This window comes from Microtus oregoni, unplaced genomic scaffold (genome assembly GCF_018167655.1).
Source record: "Microtus oregoni isolate MIOR12 unplaced genomic scaffold, Mior012 000010F_ref0000083, whole genome shotgun sequence".
Taxonomy (NCBI): Eukaryota; Metazoa; Chordata; class Mammalia; order Rodentia; family Cricetidae; genus Microtus; species Microtus oregoni.
Genome location: NW_024543069.1, coordinates 23,031,526 through 23,054,401, shown reverse-complemented (window position 1 = coordinate 23,054,401; position 22,876 = coordinate 23,031,526).

Sequence of the window (22,876 nt, the reverse complement as noted above, 5' to 3'; positions counted from 1 at the left end):
TCATCCCACGGTACACCGACAGCAGCAAGCTGCGCCTTTCCACGGCTTGTTTGCTCTCTCTCCTTCACTCATCCCCAGGCTACTCGTGGCACACCAAACCAAAATGGCTTGCTTAACGGCACAAGGGACTGACATCCCCGCAGGTGGGCTAAAATGTGGCATCCTACCAGAATTAGAAAACCACCCGAGGTGACTCATATTTCTAAGAAAGTAATGCTAAGGCACCAAATGACACACAGAAAGTATTCACTATTTAAATAAAATTGAGTTAGTGTGATTGCCATCTCCTATGAAGCCTGGCTGTATAATTCATCTCATTTCTCCTCCCTTTTCACCCCAAGGATTTGAAATCGTGGGCCTAAATTCAATATCCCATCATCCTTTGATTAATAATTTTCTAGCTCCCTCTGGGCCTATGTTCTCACATTGTGGAATTCAAAACCATTGAAAGAAAATGTGTGCTGTGAATTGCGAATTTCTCTGGTAGCTTGCTGACGTCACTGTTTCTCATTTGTTTGTTTTTAATAACATTGAGAATTAGGGGAAATGCCATAAATATATGAAGAAATCAGGAAAACGTTTTGGTAGAGTTTGGGACTTCTCCATGTTATCCTGATTCATCTCAAGTGACAAGGCTTTTAATGCAAAGAGAAATGTAGAGGTCTGGATAAAAACAGAAACCTCATATCCTTGACATATTAAACATTAATAATAATATCAAACACAATATTTGATTATGATCTGGTTTGAAATACAGTAACATAGTCCATCCCACCATTATATAGCCTGAGTTATCATTTATTTTAAAGGGGTTTTACCTAAATACATCTTCATGTTCCTAAAATAAAACAAGTTTCCACATGGTCTATTTTCTCATGTTTTTTTTACATACATGAACATTTTTCTTTTATTTTCCCCAGAAGAAATGAGACAGAATGTGATAGTCTTATCTTTAATCTTTCATTGAAGAAGTATTATCAGCTTCACAGAAAGTTTGTTGGTCAGCAGAGCCGAGTGAAGAATGAATGAATGAATGAATGATGACCAAATGTTTCTCATCCATCAATCCATAGACGAGAAAGAGTTGCACATGGGAGGTAAAAGTGTAGCTTCCTTTTAATGAGCAAGGATTCTACTTTTAAGAAGAGAAGAGAAATACACAGCTAGAGAGGCCCATCACTCAAAAACTGGTCCTTAAGTTGGCTGCACACATGCATGCACCTTTATACACACAGGAGAGGAATCTAATCCCATCTATTTTATTTATTAATCGAACCTAATTGAAGGCTAAAATGAAAACCCTATAAATCAAAACGTCAAGACATCAATTCATTTTTATATCCCTGAATACATTGTTCCTCTTACTGGTTTTTATTTCAAAGAAAAATAATTGTCAATCAAGACTCCCTGGAGGGGCATTTGGAGAGCACATCCATTCAGTACGACATCCTTAGAGTAACCACGTGCCTTTTGCGGGAAAACGCACATTCTGCTCCCTAATTGTACATTCATGTGCAAAACTCAATCTCAGTCTGAAATATACTTGGTCTGATTGATTGGTACCTGACTTGAGACTGTTGAGTCTACAGTTTGGGTAAGTAGTAATAAATTTCACTATTATCTGTATCTCTTTTGTGCTCTCTGTGTGCACATGCGTACATTTGTATGCATGCGTGTGCACATGTGTGTGTGGGTGTGTGCGTGGGTGTGTGCGTGCGTGGGTGTGTGTGTGTGGGTGTGTGTGTGGGTGTGTGTAAGCAAGAAGACGATGTGTAATTCAGAGGACCACCTTGAGCATCATCCTAAGGAAGACTGTCGACCACCTTTGAGACTTGCTGGCCTGGAGCTCACCAATTAGGCCAGACTGGCTGTCCAGTGAACTTCAGGATAACCTCGTCTGTGCTTTCCCAGTCCTGGGTCTACAAATGCACCACCAGTCCAATATTTTTATATGCATTCTGATGGTTAAATCCAGGGCAAGCATGTTACTGACTGAGACATCCATGTGGCCAAATTTTTATCTTAAATTAATCTATTTAACACAGATGGCTGAACCTAGTCTGATTGATCTGCCAGGGCCATTTTTGACCCTAACATAAGTGGAATCTTGTCTCAAAACAAATAACACATCCTGGTTTATCAGTTATTTAATAAGAAAGGCCTCAACTCTGGAACATTATTCCACGTCCTTATTAGCTGTCAACTTTAGCAACTGCCTCTTTATTCCCTGTAGGTCATGATGAAGCCCAACAGCGTGAATCATGCATACTAACCATGTTGTATTAATTTGAGCCAGCGTGCTGTTCCTTCACTTGGAGATCCACTCGACTTTTAATTTTCTGTGTGCAGCACAAAGAACAACTCACTGGAGACATGTTGCTTCAACTTTTCTTCTGTTGACTTTTTGCCTCCTTTGAAAAGTCCAGTCTTCAGGGGGGGAAATGGCGATTTGACAATCTAACTGAAGATGCCTGTATCTCTAACTTGGGAGGGATTTCACCCAGGTCAAAAGCATACAAAAAACCAGAGAAGCTGTTAGTGATGGCTACTTTGTCAGTTTCCCTGCTTGGGAAAGAAAGACATTATTTTCTTTATTAGTAATGTGCCATCATGATGTTCAGTGGGCCATCCAAACTGACACCAGGGTGGGGGAGCGGCCTCTGTGTTCCTTTCACCTGATCTTTCATACAAAATAATTACCTGTCTTAGTCAGCTTTCTATTATTGTGATAAGACACCATCACCAAAAGGAACTTGGAGAGCATAGAGTTTATTTTATCTTCTATTTGTAGGTAACCATTCAACACTAAGGGAAGTCAAGGCAGGAACAGGCACAGAGGCCATGGGGCGGGGCCACTCCCCGTGGGCTTGCTCCCCGTGGCTCGTTCAGACTGCTTTCTTAGGGAACCCAGAACCACCCACCCAAGGATGGGAACACCCACACCCGGCTGGGTCCTCACCTGTTAATCATTAATCATGAAAATGTCTTACAGATTCACCTACAGGCAACTTAGCGAAGGTAGATTCTCAATTCAGTTTCTTCTTCCCAGGTAACTCTAGCTCCAATCAAGTTAACAAAACCTAACTCGGACACTACACAGAGAAGTTAGACCTGTGCTGATCGTAGAAAAATCTTTGAAGGTATGACCAGCTTTTCATAGCTGGAAGGGGACAGTCACATACTTACGGTGTATGTGTGCATGCGTGTTGCATGTGTTCTTGTTCACATGTTTAAGCATGCATGTCTGCAAGCTCAGAATATCTTCTTCCCATCACCTCTCACTGTGCTACCCAGCATCTAAAGCGGTCTCTGTGTCTCCTCAAAGGAACCATCCCCCAAGCCCCTCTCATGGGGATCTCGCCAACACCGGCGTCCTGCAGACAGCAATACTTTCTCCAAGAAAGCCACCTGCTTGCTCGCTGGTGGCCCCATTTCAAGGATACAGCTTCTACCCTCAGCAGCACTCCCAAACTGCGAGACATTCCTTCCATCCATCCTTTGCCAGTCTCTTTCCCATTTCCAACGCCACTCCGATTTTACTACTCTTCTCGGGCACTGGATTCAACCCCAGGCCTCTTCGGAACAGCTTTTTTCCTTCCTAATTGGTTGAATCTCTGTGCTGCAGTTTGAATGTGAAATATCCCCATAGGCTCGTGTCTCTTTCATATTTATGGCTGTTCCCTTTATGAAATGAATTGATTTTTAAATACATAGTTGTAAATGTTGATGCGCAAATGAGTTAATGAAGTTCAGCTGTCTTCTGTAACAGAGTACCATGGACTGGGTGACAAGCAATAACTAATAGAAATTTACTGTCACAGGGCCAGGGGTTGAAAAAATCTGAAATTGTTAACTATGCATTAGGCTTCTGGTGTGGAAGCTAAGAGGCTGCATAGGGCCACCTTCCACTCTGCCACACACACGGCGTACATCCATCCACACAGGCAGACAGACATACAGACACATAAAATAAAAGCAATTTTTAAATGTTCAGTGTAAGTACAACTCTATTGGCACTGATATTCTAGTCTTCACTATGTCCCTATATTGGAATAAATGGGTAAAGTTGCTTATGGTGTCATCTACCTCCTCATGGGTGTAAATAATCATAATCCCTTAATTTCACTACTCACTTGACATTTTTCAAAGTCCTTTTGACCCCTGAGCTTCTAATGACGGTCCTTTGTCTTCTGAGAAACATCCCCAGATTACAGGAATATCAGCTCATCGCTAGCAGGCTATCTCCACTGGAATACAGTTTGAAGCAACCCTCCTCCGTCACTGTACCAAAATAAACTTCTCCAGACAGTCATCTTGCTGGCGACCGTTCTTCATGACCATCATCCCTGTTTCAACCAGGTGTGTTTACATTTTTATATACCACATGAGAATACAAACTCCCTGACGCCGTGGATGTCATAATCTTCCCCATGACAATATCAAGCACGCTGATATTGTCTGCTTGAACTGCTGACAAGTTAATTAACGAAGCTCCATCCAGAACCGCCTGCTGGTTTTTCATCTTCCCAGTATCCTGAGCTGTGGTTTGAAATCTCCAAGGTACTGGAAAAGAAGGACAACCGGATTTAGAAGACACGTTCCTGCCGGATGCGATGGTATGCAGCAGGGAGCCCAGCACTCGAGGTAGAGGCCAGGAAGATCAAGAGTTCAAAGTCGTCTCTGGCTACCCAGTGAGACTGAGGCGAGATCAAAACACAGACCCTGGAAAACAAAAGATAGGAGAGGAAAGGGAAAGAGCCCAAAGATTTACATCTCCAATCTTTTCTTCAACACCAACCCAAGTGTTGCTTAATGTGAAGTAGTAGTAGTAGTAGTAGTAGTAGTAGTAGTAGTAGTAGTAGTGAAAAATCACTAACCAAGCCCTTCCAGCTTCCATATTAGAGACCTTACTCTCATTTCAAGTCAATCTGGGGAAGGCATACAGTAGACATTAGGAAGCAAATTTAAGAACGGCAAGTCTATGTTTGGTATCAGTTATTATTTGTGCATTTTAAAATACCCAGTGGAAGTTTTCATTCTAAATCGAGGAAACACAGAGCTGTGTGTGCAGCTGCAGTGCAAAGGAAAAAGCAAAACCCATCTATTATGCTAGCATGCATGAAGCTCAGCATGGATGCTCAGCGCTGCGTCCACCTGTCATGGGGGCAACACCTGTCATCTCCACACTCATGAGGTGGAGGCAGGGTGTTCTGAAGGATAAGGTCATCCTTGGCTGCAGAATGGGTTCGAGACCAGTCTGGATTACACGAGACCCTGCTTTTTTTTTTTAAAAAAAACAAAGGCTTCTTTGACTGCAATACACCTTAACTACTTTTGAAGCAACTTGAAGACATTTCCTAGACCAACCCAGCTATACTGACAATCCCAGAAAGTCCCTGACATCAGACCAAAACCTAAGAAAATGTAATAACCCTACATCTATCAGAGACCAGAAGATAATACCAAAGCTCAGTGTTTCTTAACGAACCATATCAATGACCAGGGCCTAGGTCCTAGTTATTACTCTTCCTTTGAGAATTCTCTAGACTCAGTTTCAACAGCTATCTAGTGAAAATATTAGGCTGAATCATCTCTAAGTGAATTCCTGCTCAGAAAATGTAATACTAACCTCTCATTGAAATATTTTTAAAATATCGAGATGGGGAAGCAGGGGTTAAGAGCATTGGCTGTTCTTCCAGTGGACCCGGCCTCAATTCCCAGCACCTAAACAGAGACATACAACCATCAGTAACTCCAGTCCCTGGGAATCCAGTGCCCTCCTCTGGCCTCCATGGGCACCGCACATACAATGGTGCACATAGAGGTAAATACTCATACACATAAAATAAAAATAAATCGTTAAAATATCAAGATAATAAGTTTAATTGGCTTGAAAAATATTTCTGAACATAATAGGTCATGTTCCAATAGAGAAAAATCAAAAGGATATTACAATATCATTTTCCAGGAGTTCTTAAAGTCTATAATCTCACACTATCTAGTAGAATATGCCCTTTGGTCCATTTGTATTCATGTCCCCAAATTAAACTGTGAACTCCTTCAAAGCAACTTTACTCATTTCTTCCACAAACTATTCTCATGGCTCTGGGTGTATTCACGACACCTAACATTTCTAATGTCCAAATGAATAAAGAACAAATCTGGAAACCGTTCCCCAAGAGTTCAGAACAAAAAGATCACAGCTACCCTCATAACAGCTTCAGCTCTACAGCCCAGAACCAGTAATTACCTTATCTATTTCAAGAGAAAAATCATTTAATGTGATTCCTGGTATCCTACATCAAAGACTTGGGTTTTTCATGCAATGCTAACGCGTATTTTTATACATGGAACAAACCTATGCTTTTCTCATTTCTGGCTCATATATCAAGGACCACAAATATTTCTGAGGCATTATTTCACTTTTTCCTGAACCGCTTTCCAGTTCAAATAAGAAGCATATTAAACAAAGAAAAGCCTACAAAATCTCCCCAGTGTTTTCCAACATAGATCATTAATTTAAAATTGATTATTTAAAAAAGATGCCAAGTGAGGTACTAGCTCAGACCACAGCAGTTCTTTAGCCCAGACTGAGACTCCTGATGAGATGACTCCAGGGACCAGCAGCTAGAACTCCCTGGGTCTGGGTGAGGATGACTGATAGCTCCAGCAGTCTGAAAGGCTGCCTTCCACGTTCCTGTTAACCCTCTGCCCTGGCTTGTCTGCCACACAGCATCCAGAGGCCTTCCAGGAATTGCCAAGAGACCCCTCCACAGCAGAATTCAAACGCTCACACGGGGAATGGTGCCACTGACAGAATAAAATTTACACGATTCCCTACTACAGGAGCTACACAGCTTCTGTTCTCTGAGGATTCCCAAGTGGCATTAAAAGACAAACAAGGCCTGGGATTCACCTCGTTGCACCCAACGCCATTTCAGTAGGTTATCCCTAAACTGTTCATCTCTAAGAGAGGGAGAATTTACCCCAAATATTTAACCATGGATTTATTTTTTTTAATTATACTTTGGAGCTGGAGAGGTGGCTCAGTAGTTTAAAGCATACAGTGCTCTTGCAAGGGACCCAAGTTCAGTTCTCTACACTAAGATCAGAGGGCTCCCAGCTCATACACAGAGAGAGAGACAGACAGAGAGAGAGAGAGAGAGAGAGAGAGAGAGAGAGAGAGAGAATTTAAAAACAAAAAATAGGGCCTGGAGAGATGACTCAGAGATTAAGAACACTGACTGCTCTTCTGGAGGTCCTGAGTTCGATTCCCAGCAACCACATAGTGGCTCACAACCATCTGTAACGAGATCTAGTGCCCTCTTCTGGCCTGAGGGCATACATGGAGGCTGAACACTGTGTACATAATAAATAAACAAATCTTTAAAATAATAATAATATAATAAATAAATAAATCTTTTTCAAAACTCATGTAGGATTCAATTTCCATTGGCAGTTTTTCAAAAGAGAAAGCACATGGTTTTGACAAACTATTTGATTAGCTCCTTGAATCAGAACAAAGTTGCCCACTTACACATCAAGGTAGAGAGAAACTTGAGAATGTGCCTCTCCTAGACTTCTTTCATATAGCAGTTCCTCATACACACAGAGTTTGTGTGCATCTATTCTACCTTGTATAATCTGACAAGCGAATGATTCACGCCACATTAGCATCTGTATCTCCAAACTTAATCAACAGGTGTCTTTCTGCTGAAAGAATCATGAATCAAGTTAATACATTTCTTTGGAAAGTATGTGTTAGTCACTGGGAGGGGGGTTGTATATCAATCACATTGCTGACTGTGTCTTATTAGCTCCCAGGTGTAAAACTATGGCAGAACTAGTACCCCAAAAGATCTTAGTTATAGGCAGCCAAGGCTCCCACCTGCATCCTGTAGTCTTTGTGCTTTATAGAACTACACAATTGTGCAGAAAGCATGTGCTGAATAAAAGGCTGTGTTCTATCAATGAGTTTAAAATTCTATAGCTATAGCTTTCACCAAAAGCCTCCTCTACCCTGCTTTGACACACTGTCTACAAACAACGTAACTTGCTTGAGATATTTATAACAATTAGCTCTATATACTATGATGAACCTGGCATTGCAGCTTATAATCGAAAACACTGACAGCTGAGGCAAGAGGATCACAGGTTCAAAACCCGCCTGAGCTTTAAGGAGGAAGCGTTCCAATTTAGCAAGATCCTGTTTCAAAGTAAAATAGGGAAGGGAGAGGAATCGAGAGAGAGAGAGAAAGAGAGCTCAGTAGTAGTGTTTGCCTGGTAGTCATGAGTCCAAGAGATCTCCTAGCCAAGAACTTTTGTCTGCCCAGTACTGTGGTCCACACTGTGATTTCTCCCACATCCTACTTCAGTGGTCAACTCAGTGAGGGCTCAGAGCCTCAGGATGTTTTCATAGCTCCACTCTTCCCAGTAATGGTGGTAGCAACACCTGCATGTCTTATCAACCCACTCTGCATCAGGCAGAGGTTCTAGGGACCAAACTGCTAAGGACCCAGCAATGCGACATCACGTTTCTCCTAAATCTCATGCACAAGAGATCGTTTGGAAAGTGTAAAGTGCAGGGCTGGAGAGAAGACTCAACAGTTCAGAATGCTGGCTGCTTTTCCAGACAACTCAGCTTTGGTTCCTAGCACCCACAAGGCACCTCACAACCACCTGTAACTCCAATTCCAAAGGGTCCAATGTCCTCTCCTCCATGAGAACGTAACACATACGGTGCACAGATGTGCATGCAGACAAAACACCCACATACATAAAAAATATAAGAATACTTTTTAATTTAGACTTTATTTCTCTAAACGTGCTGGGACTTTAAGGTGTAACAACTGCCTTTTCCGAAGAATGTGATGTGTTCTCCTTGAAACCACAGAACATCTGTTCTTCTCACATTTTTCAGCTTCTCTTCCTTCACGTTATACATCAACATCGAACTGGAAGGCTTTATTAAGGGTTAGTCGTGTTCTTGAATGGAACCCTTTGCAGCAGCGAGGAGAGTTTCCGCACGCATCTAGAGACCCAGAATTATTGATTACTTAATGCATACTTCAAGGTTTCAGGAAATGTTTAGACTGGAATTGCTGACAGCATTTACCCAGCAGAGCACGTGTGCTCATGCACACCCAGCCACACCCTGCTGCAATGAGCTGGAAGGAAGAGTGTTTGGCCTCAGCTGTGCGCTGACTGAAAAAGAGACGATTGCACGCATGTATCAGAGGGGACTCAAGGTTGGTTTTATTCAAAGCTGGCCAACACTAGCAGATCAGCAAATCACATAAAATATAGGGATCTTAGAGCCGGAGAGATGGCTCAGCGCTTAAGAGCACTGGCTGCTTTTGCACCGGACCCAGGTTCCATTCCCAGTACACACAAAAGCAGCTCAGATCCCTCTGTAGCTCCATTCTCGGGGGATCCAAAGCCCTCTTCTAGCCTCCACGGGTGCCGCATGCACATGGTACCCTACATATACACATGCAGGCAAAATATCTGTATATATAAAATACAATGAGAAAACTTAAAATACAGGGATCTTCCTGAACTTCACTGACAAAAATACGGTTTTAAAATACTCAAATCCTCAATGGAGGGAAAAGATGTTGGTGGGAGAAAGTAACATCATTCTCTTTACCCCAAACAGTGTAACTCACAGAAATGTTCCAGTAATGATTGGGTCTCCATGAAAACTCATGACCCATCCTGAAAGGTGATACACCAATGGGTATATAAATATGCTTACTGTTCCACGTGGTGGCCCTAATCCCAACCTCTTGTATTCTCATCACAGATCCGCTCACTCTTCTTTCTAACAGACCTGCCAGTCAGCTCACCGTCTGGCCTCACACCGTCTTCATTTCATAATCAGCAGGAGGCTGAAACACTGCTGGAAACACAGGCAGATTCTACCTAGTTCAATAACGGAATCTCAAAATGAGGACTTCAGAACGCTAACAAACACATTCAGTCATATAATTCCTGAACCTGGCAAGCTGGAGTTGAGCTGTTGATGAAGCCCTTGCCTGGTTTGATTACAACAAACCAAAAAGAAAGAGGGGTGAACAGGGGAAGGAAGAGAAAGATGGAAAGAAGAAAGGAGGGAGAAAAGTAAGGAGGGAAGGAGGAAGGGTCTTTAGAATAACCATGTGAACTTCAGTATTAGGATTTTATGGATATAATTTTTTACATTTTCGAGGTCTTATTTGCTTATTTTTTAATCAAAATTTTTGTGCCATAATCAAGACCACTAGGAGGCTAAATCCTTGGTAATCTGAAGGTATACGTTTACATCCTTAGACAGACTAGTTTGAAATTCACAAGACTAATCTCCTAAGGCCCTGTATAATAGTCCACCTAATAAAATGTTTTGCTTCTGGGCACTGCGGTCTGGGATTGGTACAAGTAAAAATACCTACCCAGACATGAATATATAAAAACACTGTGAACGCACCTCTCCTGCAGAACAGGCAGTCTGAATTTTCATGTTGCTGTTCAAAGAATAAATATTTCTACTTTCCCTACTCCTCTTTTCTCCTTTGATCAGATTAAGTCAGGAACACAAATAAATCTTTTATTTCAACCTTACTCTAGTGAGCCAAATGTGGTGTGGTCCACAATGTTTTTAGTTTCAAATTAAAGGAGAAACATCTCCACTCCTGGGTAGTGTTGCCAAAAGGAGTATTAAAGAAGGCAGATCCCGTGAGAGAGTTATGGTATTTTGAACCATTGAAGACCTTTAGAGATGGTAAAATCTGACCCTACCGCTGTGGAAGTAAATGGGAAAGTCTGTGCTGATTCCCCAAAGTATTATGCTAAATAGCTTAATGTTCTTTGACTTTCAAGAGAAATAAGAAGAAATGCAAATGAACGAGGCAAGTAAGCAATGCCTCTGTCAGAAGTCATTCTTTCACGCTACATCAACAATGGCACATGCCAAACTGATCTTTGGAGTTCTCCAATGCACAGTGTAATGTTTAACACAGCCCGTTGATTTCCCTCGGTGACAAGAGCTAAGACGTCCAAGAGTAAATTTTGTTAAATCTCACAAAGACAGATCAGTAATTCATGCCCGGAGACAGATTTATAATCTTTTTCATTAGCCAAATCCATAGTTAATTTTATAAACAACACTATTACTTATCCATTGTTAAGTTTCCTTTGAGAATTAGGCACTAGCTAGTATACTTGTTAAGGAACCAAAGGTCTGTAATGTCAAAAACCTTTGCCTTACTGGCACAGTTCAAAAGTAAAACTTCTCCAGTGCAAATGAATTTAAATGCTTCCAAACACATATGGACAACATACAGCAACAAAACAAAAGTCAGTCAAGCAGAAATACACTTTTGCAATCCCAGCACTCAAGCATTCAGGAAGCTGAGGCAGGAGGATCATGAGTTTAGGTTAGCCAGAGTTCATCTCAAAACACACCACCAGTAACATCCAAGGTCATTCTCAAGAATAAAATATATTAGAGGTTCACAAAGGTGTTTGGTTCTCATGGTATAAAAATTGACCCCTTCCCCCATTAGTAGCTCCACATAGCAGGTCAGCTATTGTCAGAGGGAACTTCCAAGTTCCCAATAATATTTCCATTTTGCTGACAACAGGCCATACTAAGTCCCAATGTAGCAAAGGGCAACCTAAGTAAACTATAAAATGTATCCCTCCTATTCCTCACATCAGATCTTCCCATGCCCCCTATTCTTAAGCTGATAGTCTCTCCTTCTTTAATTATACGTTATATAGATATATTTATGTGCACACACACAAAAAAAACTGTTGAGTCCACTTTTGTAAACTGTGTATATATAGTTTCACAGTTAACTACTCTGCCCTGGGCAACCAATACTTACCTGTAGTTCTTCGTTTAAGAATAGAGCCATGTGAAGGTTCCCCTTCCATGTTAATGTCTGTTGAAATTCCCATTGTTTCAATGGAACATTTTGTGCATTCATTTCTAGGACAGACTGTTTCACAGAAGGCTTTCTAGTATTCTAGCTCTTACGGTCCCTCTACTGAGAGGTTCCCTGAATCAAAGACGCAGGAACTATGATAAAGCTCTATCCTCTGGGGCTAGGTTTCCCCATGATCTGTTGATCTCTGCATCTGTGTTCAGTTGTGGTCATCTGTGATAGTCTCTAATTACTGTAAAGAGGAGTTCCAGTGATGAGGATTGTACCTACACTTATCTGCGGGTCGAGTAAGTTTTTAAATAGATATCTTTCCTTCAGAGTTATTTATCCCTGAGAAGCCTGCTCGTTTCTGAAGGGAAAGAAAGATGGGGTGGATCTGGGGCGGGGAAGACTAATAGGAGTGGAGGAAGGGAAAACTGCAGTCGGGATGTATTGTATGAGAGACAAATAAAAAAAAGCTATTTTTATTTTTCAAATATATATATAACATATATATATATTAATATATATAGTAATGTGTGCGTTTGTGCCCAAGTGTCTGTGTAGGGGGGCACATGCTTACAGTGCCCACAAAGACCAGAAAAGGGTATCAGAGCCACTGCAGCTTGAGTTTCTGGTGGGTGTGAGCTGCTCAATGTGGTGCTGCCACTAAACTCAGATCCTCTCCAAGGGCAGCATGTGTGTGTTCTCAATCGTGGAGCCATCCCCCAGCTCCAGAGCTGCTAGTTGTTAATGTGAGGGTGCCAATGAAAGAATTCAACTCATGCTTTGTAAAATGTGGAATAGAAAAATTTCCCAAAACTAACCAAAGGCAAAGCGGCAAGAAATTGAATGAGAAAGATTTTTATACCAATTCCTTAAATGATATTCAGCATTCAATTAATTGGAATACTGGGATGAGAAAACATAAAATGAAAGCTGTGGAAGACTGAGGAAGATGAGTTCTTGGGTGAAAACGTTTAGAAGAAATCAGGAAGGCTCCTGAATCCTGAAGAGTAATGATCACAACTAGACAACAGCGCCCATCTTAGAATTAGAGCAGCCCTCTGTGTTCAAGGTTTCCACATCGGTGGTTTAACCAGCTGCAGACCAAAAATATTGCATCTGTACTAACCATGTAAAGTCGCTTCACCTTCTTCATTGTTCCCAAAACAATACCTAGTAAGATATCTATTCACACATTTACCCTGCTTTGGAGCTTGCCCATGACCTAGAGAAAAAGCATGCAAGGGGATGTGCTCAGATTATGTGCAAACACAGTCCTATCCCTTAAGAGATTCAGGCATGTGCAGATGTGGATACAATGGAGGGGTTTTTTGGAAACGATGCATCATGATACTGAGGGATGGCTGTGCACATCTAACCTAAGTATCATTCAAATGGGAGTCCAATTATAAAAACCTTTCTATACATCCAAGATCTGAATCTATTTAGAAATACCAAATAGAGTACCTATTATTATACTAATAGAGAGCTTCCTGGTTAGGAAGGAAGAAAACAAGGGCAGGGAAAAATGAAGTCTAAGAAATAAGGAATCCACCATCTGGGATTGTGAACAACAGTCCAAGGTTGAAGATGAAAATGTCAAGACAAAACCAGGAAACAGCCTAGAGAGCTCTCAGCCCACTAGATCAAATAAAGGAGTCTCTGATGGGTAAAGGGGAATGGGTGGTGTATAAGACAGAGCGTAATAATGAATGGAAATGAGATTCCCCTTCATTTATTCTATCGTGTTAGTACCTAGGGAGCAGAAGGTGGTATAAGAAAGTGGCATCATCAGAAGGTCCTGGATAGAAGTACTGCAGAAGCTAAGAGACCATGGATGCAAGCCCAGACTACTATACCCAGCCAAGCTTTCGTTCACTATAAATGGAGAAACCAAGACATTCCAGGATAAGAACAAATTTAAGCAATACATAGCCACGAATCCAGCCCTACAGAAAGTAATAGAAGGAAAACCGCAACCCAAGGAATCCAACATTGCCAACACTGCCTACAATAACTCAGGCATCTAGCGACCCTTCACTAGCACAACTCAAAGAAGGGAGACACACAAATTCTACTTCCAAAAACAACAAGAATATCCGGCATGAACAACCACTGGTCATTAATATCACTTAATATTAATGGTCTCAACTCACCTATAAAAAGGCACAGGCTAAGAGATTGGATACGAAAACAGGATCCAACATTCTGCTGTTTGCAAGAAACACATCTCAACCACAAAGACAGGCATCTACTCAGAGTAAAGGGTTGGGAAAAGGTCTTTCAAGCAAATGGTCCTAAGAAAAAAGCAGGTGTGGCCATATTAATTTCTAACAAAACTGACTTCAAACTAAAATCAATCAGAAGAGATCGAGATGGACACTTTATACTCATAACAGGAACAATTTGTCAGGATGATGTCTCAATCCTGAATATTTATGCCCCTAATATAAAAGCACCCATGTATGTAAAAGAAATATTACTAAAACTCAAGGCAGATATCAAACCACACACACTAGTAGTAGGAGACTTCAATACACCTCTCTCAGCAATGGACAGGTCAATCAGACAGAAACCTAATAGAGAAGTAAGAGAACTACTGGAGGTAATGAAGCAAATGGACTTAACAGACATCTATAGAACATTCCACCCAAATAGGAAAGAATATACCTTCTTCTCTGCAGCCCATGGAACCTTCTCGAAAATTGACCACATACTCGGAAACAAAGGAAACCTCCACAGATACAAAAAAATATCAGTGTCCACCTGCGTCTTATCAGATCACCACGGATTAAAGTTAGAATTCAACAACAATCCTACCTCCAGAAAGCCGACAAACTCATGGAAACTGAACAGTCAACTACTGAACCACACCTGGGTTAAGGAAGAAATCAAGAAGGAAATTAAAGTCTTCCTGGAATTCAATGAAAATAGAGAAACAACATACTCAAACCTATGGGACACTATGAAAGCAGTGCTAAGAGGAAAGTTCATAGCACTAAGTGCCCACTTAAAGAAAACAGAGAAAGCATACATCGGAGACTTAACAGCACACCTGAAAGCTTTAGAAAAAAAAGAAGCAGACACACCCAGGAGGAGCAGAAGACTGGAAATAATCAAACTGAGGGCGGAAATCAACAAAATAGAAACGCAGAAAACAGTCCAAAGAATCAATGAAACAAAAAGTTGGTTCTTGGAGAAAATCAACAAGATCGACAAATCCCTATCCAAACTAATTAAACGACAGAGAGAGAACACGCAAATAAATAAGATCAGAAATGAAAAGGGGGACATAACCACAGACACAGAGGAAATTCAGAGACTCATTAGATCTTACTACAAAAGCCTGTATGCCGCAAAACTAGAAAATGCAAAAGAAATGGACATGTTTTTAGATAAGTGCCACATACCAAAGCTAAACCAAAACCAGGTGAACGATCTAAATAGACCTGTTAGTCGCGAAGAACTAGAAACCGTTATCAAAAATCTACCTTCCAAAAAAAGCCCAGGACCAGATGGTTTCAATGCAGAATTCTACCAGAACTTCCAAGAAGAGCTAATACCTATACTCCTTAATGTATTTCACAATATAGAAACAGAAGAGTCATTGCCAAATTCCTTTTATGAAGCTACAGTTACCCTGATACCAAAACCACACAAAGACCCAACCAAGAAAGAAAATTACAGGCCTATCTCACTCATGAATATCGACGCAAAAATTCTCAATAAAATACTGGCAAACCGAATCCAAGAACACATTAGAAAAATTATCCATTATGATCAAGTAGGCTTCATCCCAGAGATGCAGGGCTGGTTCAACATACGCAAATCTATCAATGTAATCCAGCATATAAATCAACTGAAAGAAAAAAACCATATGATCATTTCATTAGATGCTGAAAAAGCATTTGACAAAATTCAACACCCCTTTATGATAAAAGTCTTGGAGAGATTAGGGATACAAGGGTCATACCTAAATATAATAAAAGCTATTTACAGCAAGCCGTCAGCTAACATTAAATTAAATGGAGAAAAACTCAAAGCCATCCCACTAAAATCAGGAACACGACAAGGATGTCCACTCTCTCCATACCTCTTCAATATAGTGCTTGAAGTTCTAGCAATAGCAATAAAACAACATAAAGGGATCAAGGGGATTCGTATCGGAAAAGAAGAAGTTAAGCTCTCGTTATTTGCAGATGATATGATAGTATACATAAGCGACCCCAAAAACTCTACCAAAGAACTCCTACAGCTGATAAACAGCTTTAGTAATGTGGCAGGATACAAGATCAACTCCAAAAAATCAGTGGCCTTCCTATACACTAAGGATAAGGAAACAGAGAGGGAAATTAGAGAAGCATCACCTTTCACGATAGCCACAAATAGCATAAAATATCTTGGGGTAACTCTGACCAAGGATGTGAAAGATCTATTTGACAAGAACTTTAAGTCTTTGAAGAAAGAAATTGAAGAGGACACCAGAAAATGGAAAGATCTTCCTTGCTCCTGGATTGGGAGGATCAACATAGTAAAAATGGCAATTCTACCAAAAGCAATCTATAGATTCAATGCAATCCCCATCAAGATCCCATCAAAATTCTTCACAGATCTGGAGAAGACAATAATCAACTTTATATGGAAAAACAAAAAACCCAGGATAGCCAAAACAATCTTATACAACAAAGGAGCGTCTGGAGGCATTACCATCCCTGACTTCAAACTCTACTACAGAGCTACAGTATTGAAAACAGCTTGGTATTGGCATAAAAACAGAGAAGTCGACCAATGGAATCGAATAGAAGACCCTGACATTAACCCACAAACCTATGAACACCTGATTTTTGATAAAGGAGCTAAAAGTATACAATGGAAAAAAGAGAGCATCTTCAACAAATTGTGCTGGCAAAACTGGATGTCAACCTGTAGAAGAATGAAAATAGATCCATATCTATCACCATGCACAAAACTCAAGTCCAAATGGATTAAAGACCTCAATATCAGTCTGAACACACTAAACCTGATAGAAGAGAAAGTGGGAAGTACTCTACAACACATGGGCACAGGAGACCACTTCTTACATACAACCCCAGCAGCACAGACATTAAGGACCTCATTGAATAAATGGGACCTCCTGAGACTGAGAAGCTTCTGTAAAGCAAAGGACACTGTCGCTAAGACACAAAGGCAACCCACTAACTGGGAGAAGATCTTCACCAACCCCGCAACTGACAAAGGTCTGATCTCCAAAATATATAAAGAACTCAAGAAACTAGACTGTAAAAGGCTAACCAACCCAATTATAAAATGGGGCATTGAGCTGAACAGAGAATTCTCAACAGAAGAACTTCAATTGGCCAAAAGACACTTAAGGTCATGCTCAACTTCCTTAGCGATCAGGGAAATGCAAATCAAGACAACTTTAAGATACCATCTTACACCTGTCAGAATGGCGAAAATCAAAAACACCAATGATAGCCTTTGTTGGAGAGGTTGTGGAGAAAGGGGTACACTCATCCATTGCTGGTGGGAATGCAATCTTGTGCAACCACTTTGGAAAGCAGTGTGGCGGTTTCTCAGGAAATATGGGATCAACTTACCCCTGGACCCCGCAATACCACTCTTGGGAATATACCCAAGAGAGGCCTTATCATACAACAAAAGTATATGCTCTACTATGTTCATAGCAGCATTGTTTGTCATAGCCAGAACCTGGAAACAACCTAGGTGCCCTTCAATGGAAGAATGGATGAAGAAAGTATGGAATATATACATAGTAGAGTATTATTCAGCAGTAAGAAACAAGGACTTCTTGAATTTTGCATACAAATGGATGGAAATAGAAAACACTATCCTGAGTGAGATAAGCCAGACACAAAAAGAGGAACATGGGATGTACTCACTCATATTTGGTTTCTAGCCATAAACCAAGGACATTGAGCCTATAATTAGTGATCCTAGAGAAGCTAAATAAGGAGAACCCAAAGAAAAACATATAGGCATCCTCCTGAATATTAACCTTCAGCAAGCGATGAAAGGAGACAGAGACAGAGACCCACATTGGAGCACAGGACTGAATTCTCAAGGTCCAAATCAGGAGCAGAAGGAGAGAGAGCACGAGCAAGGAACTCAGGACCATGAGGGGTGCACCCACACACTGAGACAATGGGGATGTTCTACTGGGAACTCACCAAGACCAGCTGGCCTGGGTCTGAAAAAGCCTGGGATAAAACCGGACTCTCTGAACATAACGGACAATGAGGACTACTGAGAACTCAAGAACAATGGCACTGGGTTTCTGATCCTACTGCACGTACTGGCTTTGTGGGAGCCTAGGCAGTTTGGATGCTCAACTTACTAGACCTGGATGGAGGTGGGGGGTTCCTTGGACTTCCCACAGGACAGGGAACCCTGATTGCTTTTCGGGCTGAGGGGCGGGGACTTAATTAGGGGAGGGGGAGGGAAATGGGAGGCGGTGGCTGGGAAGAGACAGAAATCTTTAATAAATAAATAAATTTAAAAAAAATCAGTGTATATTCCATACATTCTACACAATAACAATTAGGCAGAAACAAACCACAGTCCAATGTGTTAAGAATACTAAATGTGGAGTAGCAGAGCAGCTCTCTGAAATTCCAGAACTCACTCAGGATCAGGACTGGACATCCTCTTGATATTTTCTTAATTATGTAGCAAGGTGATTCAATGCTGAATGTGGCGATAAAAATAATAATTAACTAGTAAAGTATAGGTCATCAGGGATGTGACTATGTCCTTATTCCACTCCTCAGAACAGACAGGTGCAAAATGAAATAAAAATATCCCTATAATACTGAAAAAAAAAAGAAAGTGGCATCATAATAAAAAAGGGAGACACAGGAGCACTCAGTTATGTCTGGGCCATTTTGTGTTGGTATAAGAAGAGAGGTTGGTTCTTGTGTTACACCAAACTACTATGTTGTCTACAGATGGGCTCTGGATTTTAAATAAGTAGTGATTTTTGAGATGTTCTGGTCTGTCAATCAACCTGCAGAATCTTCAATAACGGTGTAATATTGGGGAAGTTAGTTCATATTTTTAAATATTAAGGTCAATATAAATATAACTTAAATTTATTTTAAAATTGTAGCTTGTCCTGCATTTGTCAGAAATATATTTTAAGATACTATGAATACAAAATGACAATTTTTAAAAAATCTTTTAGTATAAAAATAAAAGTATGGAGGCTGGAGAGATGCTCAGTCCTCAGGCACAAGCCCTGGCAGCTCTTGAGTTCGGTTCCCAGCATCTACATAGAGGTTCATGACCTTCTGTAACTCCAGTTCCTGGAGATCTGATGCCCTCTTGTGGACTCTGAGAGCACCAGGCATGAAAGTGATGCATAGACTTACATGCAGGTAAAATACACACACAGGCAAAATAAAATGAAAAACTGCAATTACTATATATATATATATATATATATATATATATATATATATATTTACCATATATATATATTTAAGCTTTTAATGATAGAATAAAACCACCATGGCAAATACTAAAATTAGAAGCATAATCATATACCTTCAGCCAGTTTCATTAGAATTGAGGTATTTACTAACAACTTTGTCTCCTTAGCAGCAGAATGCCACACAATAACTAAGCAATAAATTAGATATTATTCTTTCTTTTGTGTTCCTTAAAAGCAGAAAAATCACTTGAAAAAGGTAGCCAGGCAGTGGTGGCACACACCTTTAATTTCAGCACTCAGGAGGCAGAGAGGAGGCAGGTGGATCTCTGTAAGTTAGAGGCCAGTCTGTTCTACAGAGTGAGTTCCAGGAAAGTCAAGGCTACAAAGAAAGACTTTGTCTCGAAAAACAAAATAAAACAAAAAGGAGTAGTTTGGGGACTGGAGAGATGGTTCAGCACTTACTGCTCTTGCAGAGGACCCAAGTTCAATTCCTAGCACCCACACGGCAGCTTAAAACTATCTATAATTTCAGTTCCAGGGGTTTCGATTCCCCTCACATAGCCATACATGCAGACAAAACACCAATGCACATAAAATAAAAATTAATACACTTTTAGAAAGAATGAAGAAAAAGCAAATAAAATGCCTTATGTTTCAAGCTCAAAGAAAGATTAAGCTTCAGACAGACCACCTGTCACAGTGGAACTTGGACATGAAACTTGGGTGTCAACACTTGCCATGTTTGACTTTTCTTACTCCTGTCCCATTCCTGGTCCATGAGCCTGGTCTCTTCAACTGTGCATCAAGAATGCTTTTACCAATGCAGAAAGCATCTCTTTATCTTCTCAGCACCTCATGGAACCTTCTCAAAAACTGACCACATATTCAGTAACAAAACAAACCTCAACAGATACAAAAAGATTGGAATAACCTCGGGTATCTTATTGGATCACTATGGCTTAAAATTAGAATTTAACAGCAACACTAATTCCAGAAAGCTCACAAACACATGGAAATTAAACAATGCTCGCCTGAATCATCAGTGGGTCAAGGAAGAAATAAAGGGAGAAATGAAAGACTTCCTAAAATTCAATGAAAATGACCACACAACATACCCAAATTTATGGGACACAATGAAAGCAGTGTTAAGAGGAAAGTTCACAGCACTAAATGCCCACATAAAGAAGCTGGAGCTTTTAAAAAGATTTACATTTCAATTCGCAAAGAAATAAAAGGGGTGGTCAGGGTGGAGGGAGTCTGTCTAAAGGACTCAGCTAAAGGAATACTCAGGCTTCATGAAGAACCCGCGTCCACTACCCAGCTCTTTGCCTTCATCATGGGAACAACAGCACCCTGTCCAGAACAACAGGGAAGACAGAACACAATCCCTTAAAAGGCTGCAGCACCCAACCACGGGTTTCCACTGAAGCAGCCAATTTCAGCTTTTATTATGAATAAGAAAGGCATGTTTGGATACGTAAGAAACTCTAAAGATAAAAAAGTTACAGGAACAGAACAGAGAAGTATATTTCTACTAACTGTGGATAAATAATAGCCCTGATTCATTATTGAGAAACTAGATTTAAGAAAAAAAAATCATGTAAATATTTGTTTGATTTTTTTTTCCACTGCGAGAAGAAACATAAAATAAGATGTATTGTTCCCTTGGAACATTCGGTGATGCTAAAGACGCCATCCAAAAACACAGCCAAACTCTTCACAAGTGTTCCAGCCATGACTCACCAGCAAGTCTGGATCCAATCGGCATGCAGATTCCTGGCAACCCTGCGTTGGTGTTTTATGAAGAAGATTAAGCCATGTAGATTTCTTTTCAGAAAGCCTGTTTTAACTAGTCCTTCAGACTCCTCAGTGTTTTCCCTCCATCCACAAAGACAACTGTGTACGGAATAAAAGGCTTAATACCACATTCCAAGCCAGGTGGAACACTCCTAATGCCCAGTGGAGAAACTGGCAAGAAGCCGACCCCTGTGGGTTTAGGATTTAAATCGTGCCGAGAGGCAACTAGGATTGCTCCACGTCCTTTGAGAAGCCAGAGGCCATGCACCTGAGCGAGGCCCCACCGATTGTCGCCAGTGGAGCAGATCTGACAGCGCTATACAGAGCCCCAGGGGAGAGAGAATCAATACAGGAATCTGTTTTCTCAGGAAATACTCTTGGTTGGAAGGTGTGCCTTGTAGAAATGATTGGGTTTGCTTTCCTCCAGATAGCCTGTAGCTTTATTCCTTCTCATCAGCTCGGAGATGGCTAAATCCGCGATGCTTCGTACAAGGCTAACACCATCTCTTCAAGATGACCACATAGATCCAGGTATCAAACACCCAGAAAGGAAATCAGACTCTAAAAGAAAGCTCATGATAACTAAGCATTAAGGAGTAGATTTTTCTCGACCAAGGGACTTACCCTTTTAAAGTTAATTGGCAACCACTGGCCAAGCCATGCATGTCAGCCCAGTGATCTAAGTATCTCCATTCTAAAATAAAGACTTTCCTATTGCTTTGACAAAATACCGTGACCAAGGCAATGTATAGAAGGATGTTTCCTTGGGCTTATGGTTCAAGAGGGACAAGAGTCCACAATGGCAAAGGAGAGACTTGGGGGCTGGAACAGAAAGCTAAGCGTTCACATCTTTCACCACAAACAGGAAACAGAGAGAGCAAATTGGGAAAGGCACCAGACTTTGAGACCTCAAAGCCCATGCCCAGTGACACACCTCCGCCATCAGGGACACACTTTCTACATGTACCCAAACAGTTCCACCAACTGGAAATGAATATTCAAATGTTCCAGACTCTGGGAAACATTTATCATCTAAACTACCACAGAAAATAACTAACCAATTAGGACATTCATGCCAGAGGACATGCCAATTAGGACAGTCACGCAGAGGCATACGCTCACACGGCATCCTCCTTATCTGTAACAAATCATGTTTCTATCCACTCTCTGGCTTTGCACTTACAGCATCCTGCTGTGTTCAGTATTGTTCTGTGGCTATTATTAACCTTTAGGTTAGGGAGCTCTCTTAAGACTGGTCGTATCTTGAAAGACGAATTTTCTGATTTAATGGGCCAGTAGAGGAATCCATTATTAATTGGAAATCCATTATTTCCTAGGGCTGCAGTCAATTTTCGCCAGCAGTTTCCAAATTTGAAAGAATCTCTTTTTAATCATTTCTATTCTGATGTTTGCCTGGGTCTGTTTTTGTTTCCCCTCGTATTTTATTTTCATCTGGAAGTCTGTGATACATACCCGGAGACTGGAGGAGTCCTCCTGTGCTTTTGAGTATATGTACAAAGACAGTCACAGGCATCATGAGAGCTAAGAGTATAGCTCAAAGGTAGCATGTCGGCCTACCACGTAGCATGTATCAGGCCCTGAATAGATGAATTCCTGATGTCACAGAAAGAAAAATGGGGGTGGGGAGTGAAAGAAGAGAAGAGGAGGGGAGGAGAAAGCGGGAAGGAAGGGAAGGAACAAAGAAGAGAGGAGA